This window comes from Arachis hypogaea, chromosome 5 (genome assembly GCF_003086295.3).
Source record: "Arachis hypogaea cultivar Tifrunner chromosome 5, arahy.Tifrunner.gnm2.J5K5, whole genome shotgun sequence".
Taxonomy (NCBI): Eukaryota; Viridiplantae; Streptophyta; class Magnoliopsida; order Fabales; family Fabaceae; genus Arachis; species Arachis hypogaea.
In genome coordinates, this window is record NC_092040.1 from 72580955 (window position 1) to 72589782 (window position 8828).

Sequence of the window (8828 nt, forward strand, 5' to 3'; positions counted from 1 at the left end):
GTACTTTTTCAACTCATTTTCAAAATACATTTCAATCATATCTTTTAAAATTTTAATTTCAAAATCTTTTTCTAACTTCTTATCTTTTCAAAATTTATTTTCAAATCTTTTTCAACTAACTACTTGACTTGTTTGTGTAATTTTAAAAAGTTTACTATTCTTATCTTTTTCAATACCACCTAACTATTTTTCCACTTCTAATTTTTGAAAATCACTAACCACTTTTTCAAAAATCTTTTTATTTAACTAATGGTTTTAGTTTTTAATTTTCTTCTATTTCTTTTTCAAATTTTCGAAACTAACTTAATTTAAAAATATTTTTCTCTTCCCTCTTTTAAAATTCGAATACTCTCTCTCTCATATCCTTCTATTTAATTACTAACACTTCTCTTCTACTCATAATTCGAACCCCTCTCTCTCTCTGTGTTCGAATTCTTCATCTCCTTCATTCTTCTATTCTTCTATTCTTATACTTACATAAAGGAATCTCTATACTACAACATAGAGGATTCCACTACTCCTTTTGTTCTCTTCTTTTTCATATGAGTAGGAACAAGGATAAGAACATTCTTGTTGAAGCTGATCCTGAACGTGAAAGGACTCTGAAGAGGAAGCTAAGAGAAGCTAAAGCACAACACTCCGAAGAGGACCTTACATAAAATTTCGAAAAAGAAGCAGACATGGAGCCGAACCCAACAACAATGCTAGAGATGCAAGGAAGATGCTTGGTGACTATACTGCACTAACTTTCAACTTCTATGGAAGAAGCATCTCAATTCCTGCCATTGGAGCAAACAACTTTGAGCTTAAGCCTCAATTAGTTTCTCTAATGCAGTAGAATTGCAAGTTTTATTGACTTCCATCGAAACATCCTCATCAGTTCTTAGCTGAATTCTTGCAGATTTGTGATACTGTTAAGACCAATGGGGTTGATCCCAAGGTCTACAGACTTATGCTTTTTTCCTTTGCTGTAAGAGACAGAGCTAGGATATGGTTGAACTCAGAACCTAGAGAAAGCCTGAACTCTTGGGACAAGTTGGTTAGTGCTTTCTTGACCAAATTCTTTCCACCTCAAAAGATGAACAAGCTTAGAGTGGAAGTCCAAACCTTCAGACAGAAGGAAGGTGAATCTTTCTATGAAGCTTGGAAAAGATACAAGCAATTAACCAAAAACTGTCCTTCTGACATGCTTCCAGAATGGAGCATCATATGTATATTCTATGATGGTCTATCTGAATTGTCCAAGATGTCACTGGACCATTCTACTGGTGGATCTCTTCATCTGAAAACACCTGCAGATGCCCGGAAACTCATTGAGATGGTTGTAAATAATCAGTTCATGTACACTTCTGAAAGAAATTCTGTGAGTAATGGGATGATTCAGAAGAAAGGTGTTCTTGAGATTGATACTCTGAATGCCATATTGGCTCAGAACAAAATATTAACTCAGCAAGTCAATATGATTTCTCATAATCTGACTGGATTGCAAGATACATCTGGCAGTACTAAAGAAGCCTCCTCTAAAGGGGAAGCTTATGACCCTGAGAATCCTACAATAGAAGAGGTGAATTACATGGAGAACTCTATAGAAACACCTATAATCCTTTGTGGAGAAATCATCCAAACTTCTCATCGAAGGATCAACAGAAGCCTCAATAAGGCTTTAATAATAATAATGGTGGGAGAAATAGGATTGGCAATAGCAAGCCTTTTCCATCATCTTCTCAGCAACAGACAGAGAATTCTGAGTAGAGCCCCTCTGGCTTAGTAAATATAGTCTCAGATCTATCTAAGGCCACTCTCAGTTTTATAACTTAAACAAGGTCTTCTATAAGAAATTTGGAGGCATAAGTGGGTCAGCTGAGTAAAAGAGTTACTGAAACTCCTCCTAGTACTCTCCCAAGCAATATAGAAGAGAATCCAAAGAGAGAGTGCATGCCATTAATATAACCAAAATGGCTGAACCTATAGACGAGGAAGAGGCAGTGATCTCTAGTGAGGAAGACCACAATGGACGCCCACTAGCCAATAAAGAAGTCCCTAATGAGGAACCAAAGGAATCTGAGGCTCATATAGAGATCATAGAGATTCCACTGAACTTTCTATTACCATTCATGAGCTCTGATGAGTGTTCTTCCTCTGAAGAAGGTGAAGATATTGTTGAAGAGCAAGTTGCTCAATACCTAGGAGCAATCATGAAGCTGAATGCCAAGTTATTTGGTAAGGAGACCTGGGAGGATGAACCTCCATTGCCCGTCAATGAACGGAATGCCTTGGTTCAGCTGAAAATACCTCAGAAGAAACCGAATCCCGAAAGGTTCTTAATACATTGTGCTATAGGCACATTGACCTTTGAGAAGGCTCTGTGTGACTTGGGGTCAGGCATAAACCTCATGCCACTCTCTGTAATGGAGAAACTAGGGATCTTTGAGGTATAAGCTACAAGAATCTCACTAGAGATGGTAGATAAATCAATGAAAAAGGCTTATGGACTTGTAAAGGATGTCTTAGTGAAGTTTGAAAGCCTTTACATCCCTGCTGACTTTATAATCCTAGAGACTAGGAAGGATGAGGATGAATCCATCATCCTTGGAAGACCCTTCCTAGCCATAGCAAGGGCTGTGATTGATGTGAACAGAGGAGAGTTAGTCCTTCAATTGAATGAGGACTACCTTGTGTTTAAGGCTCAAGGTTCTTCTTCTGTAAAGATGGAGAAGAAGCATGAAAAGCTTCATCCAATTCTCTCCATACAGAGTCAAGCAGAGCGCCCACGTTCAAACTTTAAGTTTGGTGTTGGGAGGCCACAATCCTACTCTGAGCATCTGTGAAGCTCTGTAAGAGCTTCCTGTCAAGCTATTGACATTAAAGAAGCGCTTATTGGGAGGCAACCCAATTTTATGATCTATGTTAATTACTTTTTTATTTTCCATTGTTAGTTTATGTTTTCTTTAGGTTGATGATCTTGTGGAAGTCACACAAACAACTGCAGAATTAAAACAGGAATAAAAAATAGCATAAAAAATAGCACACCTTGGAAGACAAGCTTACTGGAGTTTAAACACCAGTAAGGATAGCAAAATGGGCGTTTAACGCCCAGTCTGGTAGCATTTTGGGCGTTAAACACCAGAATTGGCAGCCAGACTAGCGTTTAACGCCAAAAAAGGGTGTCTGGTGTCTGGCTGGTGTTAAACGCCAGTAAGGGTAGTAGAATGGACGTTTAACACCCAGTCTGGCAGCATTCTGGGCGTTAAATGCTAGAATTGGTAGCCAGACTGGCATTTAACACCAGAAAGGAGCATCAGCCTGGCGTTTAACGCCAGAAATGACACACAGAGGGCGTTTAAACACCAGAAAGGTGCAGGAATGAGAAATCTTTGAGACCTCAGAATCTGTGGACCCCATAGGATCCCACCTACCCCAACTCACTCACTCTCCTCTTCACACCTTTCCATAACACTCTTCCCCAAATACTATTCACCTATCAAATCCTACCCTCTTCCCCATAATCTTTCTACCACTCACATCTATCCACTCTTCCCCAAAAACCCCTAATAAAACCCCACCTACCTCACCATTCAAATTCAAACCATTTCCTTCCCAAACCCATCCATTCTCACACAAATTTCTTCTCTCCCTTACCCTATAAATACCCCTCCTTACCACCCTCAATTTCACACATCACAAACTGTTCTTCACCTCCCTTAGCCGAACCACTCATACACTTTCATCTCCTCCATTTCTTCTTCTTCTTCTTCTCCTCCCTTATTTCTTCTTTTGCTTGAGTACGAGCAAATATTTTAAGTTTGTGTGGGAAAAAGCTCTGCTTTTTTTCTTTTCCATAACCATTAATGGCACCTAAGGCTGGAGAAACCTCTAGAAAGAGGAAAGAGAAGGCAGTTGCTTCCACCTTTGAGTCATAGGAGATGAAAAGATTCATCTCAAAGGTCCATCAAGACCACTTCTATGAAGTTGTGGCCAAGAAAAAGGTGATCCCCGAGGTCCTCTTCATGCTCAAAAAGAGTGAATATCTGGAGATCCGATGGGAAGTGCAAAGAAGAGGTTGGGAAGTTCTCACTAACCCCATTCAACAAGTCGAAATCTTAATGGTTCAAGAGTTCTATGCTAATGCATGGATTACTAAGAACCATGATCAAAGTATGAACCTGAACCCAAAGAATTGGCTCACAATGGTTCGGGGGAAATACATGGATTTCAGTCCGGAAACTGTGAGGTTCGCATTCAACTTGCCAATAATGTGAGGAAAGCCTCATCCTTCACCAGAAGGGTCAACTTTGATCAAAGGTTGGACCAAGTCCTCATGGACATCTGTGTGGAAGAGCCCAATGGAAGAGAGACTCCAAAGGCAAGCCGGTTCAACTAAGAATGCTTGACCTCAAACCCGTGGCTAGAGGATGGTTGGAGTTCATCCAACACTATATCATTCCTACTAGCAATCGGTTCGAAGTAACTGTGGATCGGGCTATCATGATCCATAGTATCATGATTGGAGAGGAAGTGAAAGTTCATGAGATCATACCTCTAGAACTATACAAGGTGGCTGACAAGCCCTCCACTTTGGCAAGGTTAGCCTTTCCTTATCTCATCTGTCACTTATGCAATTCAGCCGGAATTGCCATAGAAGAAGACATCCTCATTGAAGAGGAAAAGCCCATAACTAAAAAGAGAATGGAGCAAACAAGAGATCCCACTCATGGACCTCAACAAGAGCATGAGAAATTTCCTCATCAAGAAATCTCTGAGATGCCTTAAGGGATGCATTTTCCTCCACACAACTATTGGGGGCAACTCAATACCTCTTTAGGATATTTGAGCTCCAATATGAAGCAACTAAGGATGGAGCACCAAGAGCACTTCATTATCCTCCATGAAATTAGAGAAGACCAAAGATCAATGAGGGAGGAGCAACAAAGGCAAGGAAGAGATATTGAGGAGCTTAAGCACTCCATAGGATCTTCAAGAGGAAGAACTAGCCACCGTCACTAAGGTGGACACGTTCTTTAATTTCCTTGTTATTTGTTCTTCCGTTTTTCGGTTTTTATGCTTTATGTTTTGTCTATGTTTGTGTTTTATTACATAATCAGTAGTGTTTAGTATCTATGTCTTAAAGCTATGAATGTTCCATGAATCTTTCACCTTTATTAAATGAAAAATGTTTCTATTTGCAAAATAACAAGAAGTACATGAATTTCAAAATTTATCTTGAAATTAGTTTAATTATTTTGATATGGTGGCAATACTTTTTGTTTTCTACATGAATGCTTGAACAGTGCATATTTTTTATAATGAAGTTTATGAATATTAAAATTGTTGGCTCTTGAAAGAATAATGAAAAAAGAGAAATGTTGTTGATAATCTAAAAAATCATAAAATTGATTCTTGAAGCAAGAAAAAGCAGTGAAAAACACAAAGCTTGCGAAAAAATGGCAAAAAATAAAGAAAAAGAAAGAAAAAGAAAAAGCAAGCAGCAAAAGCCAATAGCTCTTTAAACCAAAAGGCAAGAGCAAAAAGCCAGTAACCCTTTAAACTAAAAGGCAAGGGTAAAGTAGATCCAAGGCTTTGAGCATCAGTGGATAGGAGGGCCCAAAGGAACAAAAGCCTAGCCTAAGCGGCTAAATCAAGCTGTTCCTAACCATGTGCTTGTGTCATGAAGGTCCAAGTGAAAAGCTTGAGACTGAGTGGTTAAAGTCGTAATCCAAAGCAAAAAGGGTGTGCTTAAGAACTCTAGGCACCTCTAACTAGGGACTCTAGGAAAGCTGAGTCACAATCTAAAAAGGTTCACCCAGTTATGTGTCTGTGTCATTTATGTATCCGGTGGTAATACTGGAAAACAAAATGGTTAGGGTCACAGCCAAGACTCATAAGTAGCTGTATTCAAGAATCAACATACTAAACTAGGAGAATCAATAACACTATATGAATTCTGAGTTCCTATGGATGCCAATCATTCTGAACTTCAAAGGATAAAGTGAGATGCCAAAACTGTTCATAAGCAAAAAGCTACTAGTCCCGCTCATTTAATTAGAACTAAGCTTCATTGATATTTTGAAATTTATTGTATATTCTCTTCTATTTATCCTATTTTGTTTTTGGTTGCTTGGGGACAAGCAACAATTTAAGATTGGTGTTGTGATGAGCAGATAATTTATACGCTTTTTGGCATTGTTTTTAGGTAGTTTTTAGTATGCTTTAGTTACTTTTTAATATATTTTTATTAGTTTTTTTACAAAAATCACATTTCTGGACTTTACTATGAGTTTGTGTGTTTTTCTGCAATTTCAGGTATTTTCTGGCTAAAATTGTGGGACCTGAGCATAAGTCTGATCCAGAGGATGAGAAAGGACTGCAGATGCTGTTGGATTCTGACCCTCCTACACTCGAAATGGATTTTCTGAAGCTACAGAAGCCAAATTGGCACGCTCTTAAATGATTTGAAAAGTAGACAACTTGGGCTTTCCCGTAATGTATAATAGTCTATACTTCGCCCAAGATTTGATGGCCCAAACTGGCATCCAAACGCCTACCAGAGACTATTTTTGGCGTTAAACGCCGGAACTAGCACCAGAACTGGAGTTAAACGCCCAAACTGGCATCCAAGCTGGCGTTTAACTCCAAGAATGGCCTATGCACGTGAAAACTTCAAAGCTCAGCCCAAATACACACCAAGTGGGCCCCAAAAGTGGATTTCTGCACTATCTGCACTTAGTTACTTGTTTTTTGTAATCCCTAGAAACTAGTTTAGTATAAATAGCACTTTTTACTATTGTATTAGGGAGCTTATGCCATTTTTCACATTTGGGAGGCTGGTCATTTGGCCATATCTAGACCTTTTTCTCTTATGTATTTTCCAACGGTGGAGTTTCTATACCTCATAGATTAAGGTGCGGAGCTCTACTGTTCTTCATGAATTAACGCAAGTACTATTGTTTCTCTTTCAATTCACACTTACTTCTTCTCCAAGATATACTCTTGTACTTAATTCAGTTAAGTCAGAATGAAAGGGTGACCCGTGATAATCATCCACTATCTTCATTACTCGCTTAGCCAAGATCCGCGTGCCTGACAACCACAAGTGGTCTACATGATGTTCAACGTAGTTATTGGATGACAGCCGGAGTATAATCTCTTGGGTCTCTGATCCACGGATTTGACTCGCCTTTCCTGACAACAGAGTACTCGAATTCATGAGATTAGAACTTTCGTGGTATAGGCTAGAACTAATTGGCAGCATTCTTGAGATCCAGAAAGTCTAAACCTTGTCTGTGGTATTCCGAGTAGGATCTGGGAGGGGATGACTATGACGAGCTTCAAACTCGCGAATGTTGGGTGCAGTGACAGTGTGCAAAAGGATAGAGAGATCCTATTCCGACACAAGTGAGAACCGACAGATAATTAGCCGTGCGAAAACCATACCTGGACCATTTTCACTTAGAGGACGGATGGTAGCCATTGACAACGGTGATCCACTAACATACAACTTGCCATGGAAGGGAGCATGCATGATTGGATGAAGAGAATAGGAAAGCAGAGTTTCAGAAGCAACAAAGCATCTCCAAACGCTTATATGAAATTCCCACCAATGAATTACATAAGTATCTTTGTTTTAATTTACGTTTTATTTATCTTTAATTATCAAAACCTCATAACCATTTGAATCCGCCTAACTAATGATTTACAGGATGGCCATAGCTTGCTTCAAGCCGACAATCTCTGTGGGATCGACCTTTACTCGCGTAAGGTTTTATTACTTGGATGACCCAATGCACTTGCTGGTTAGTTGTGCGGAGTTGCAAAAGTGTGATTGCAATTTTGTGCACCAGATGACGCGTACGTGTGATAGAGCGTCATGTGTTGCACTTAACAGAACTCGCTGGGGATGATTACTGTGCTACTTTTGACCCTGTTTTAGGCCCAAAATTACTGATTAGAGGCTGTAGAGTGGAGCTGGAAAGGGGGAATCAATCATTCACACTTTCATTCACACAATTTTAGGTTTTAGATGTAGTTTTCTCAAGAGAGAGGCTCTCTCGACTTTCTAGGTTTAGGGTTTCTTCTTCTAATTTCTCCTTAGGTTCAGGTTCAGTCTTCCTTTAATTTAGTCTTCTCTTACTTTTATTTGTTCGAGTACTTTAGTTATTTACTTCTCTCATTGATTCTTTTATTTTGCTTTCTTAGTTTATGAGTTCATGTGTCACTCTCAATTTTCATTAATGCAATTTATATTTCACGTTTCTTATTGTTCGATTGCTTTGTTATTGTTATTTCTTTGCTTTGGTTAGTTTTAGATTTTGCTATGTCTTGTTAGTTTCTATGTTTTTATGTTATGCCTTCCAAGTGTTTGATAAAATTCTAGGTTGGATTTTAAATTAGATTTTTATGTTCTTAACTTGGATTGATCAATTAGAGACTCTTGAGTTATCAAAATTCTTTTGTTGATTGGTGATTGAAAATTCCTAGTTGGCTTAGACTTTACTAAATCTAGTCTTTGATTAGGACTTGGAAACTTAAGTTGATTTTGCTCACTTGACTTTCCTTCATTGTTAGGGGTTAACTAAGTGAAAGCAAAAGGAAATTACCATCACAATTGATGATGATAATGGGGATAGGAATTCCAACTCTCAATCCTTGCTAGGGCTTTTCTTAGTTGTTATTTTATTTCCTTGTTATTTACATTACTTGTCTCTTATCACAAAAACCACAAAAATACTTTTCCATAACCAATTATAAGTACACTTCCCTGTAATTCCTTGAGAGACGACCCCGAGGTTTGAATACTTCGGTTAATTTTATTGGGTTTGTTTTTGTGACAA

At 38.5% G+C, this 8828-nt stretch overlaps 1 non-coding gene across 1 annotated transcript; it reads right to left on the reverse strand.

Annotated features, from left to right (window-relative positions):
• Window positions 1–1084: 1084 nt before the first annotated feature.
• Window positions 1085–1192, reverse strand: LOC112805114 (small nucleolar RNA R71). The gene has a single exon (XR_003203723.1). It is a non-coding gene; the product is annotated as a small nucleolar RNA R71 (small nucleolar RNA).
• Window positions 1193–8828: the final 7636 nt, after the last annotated feature.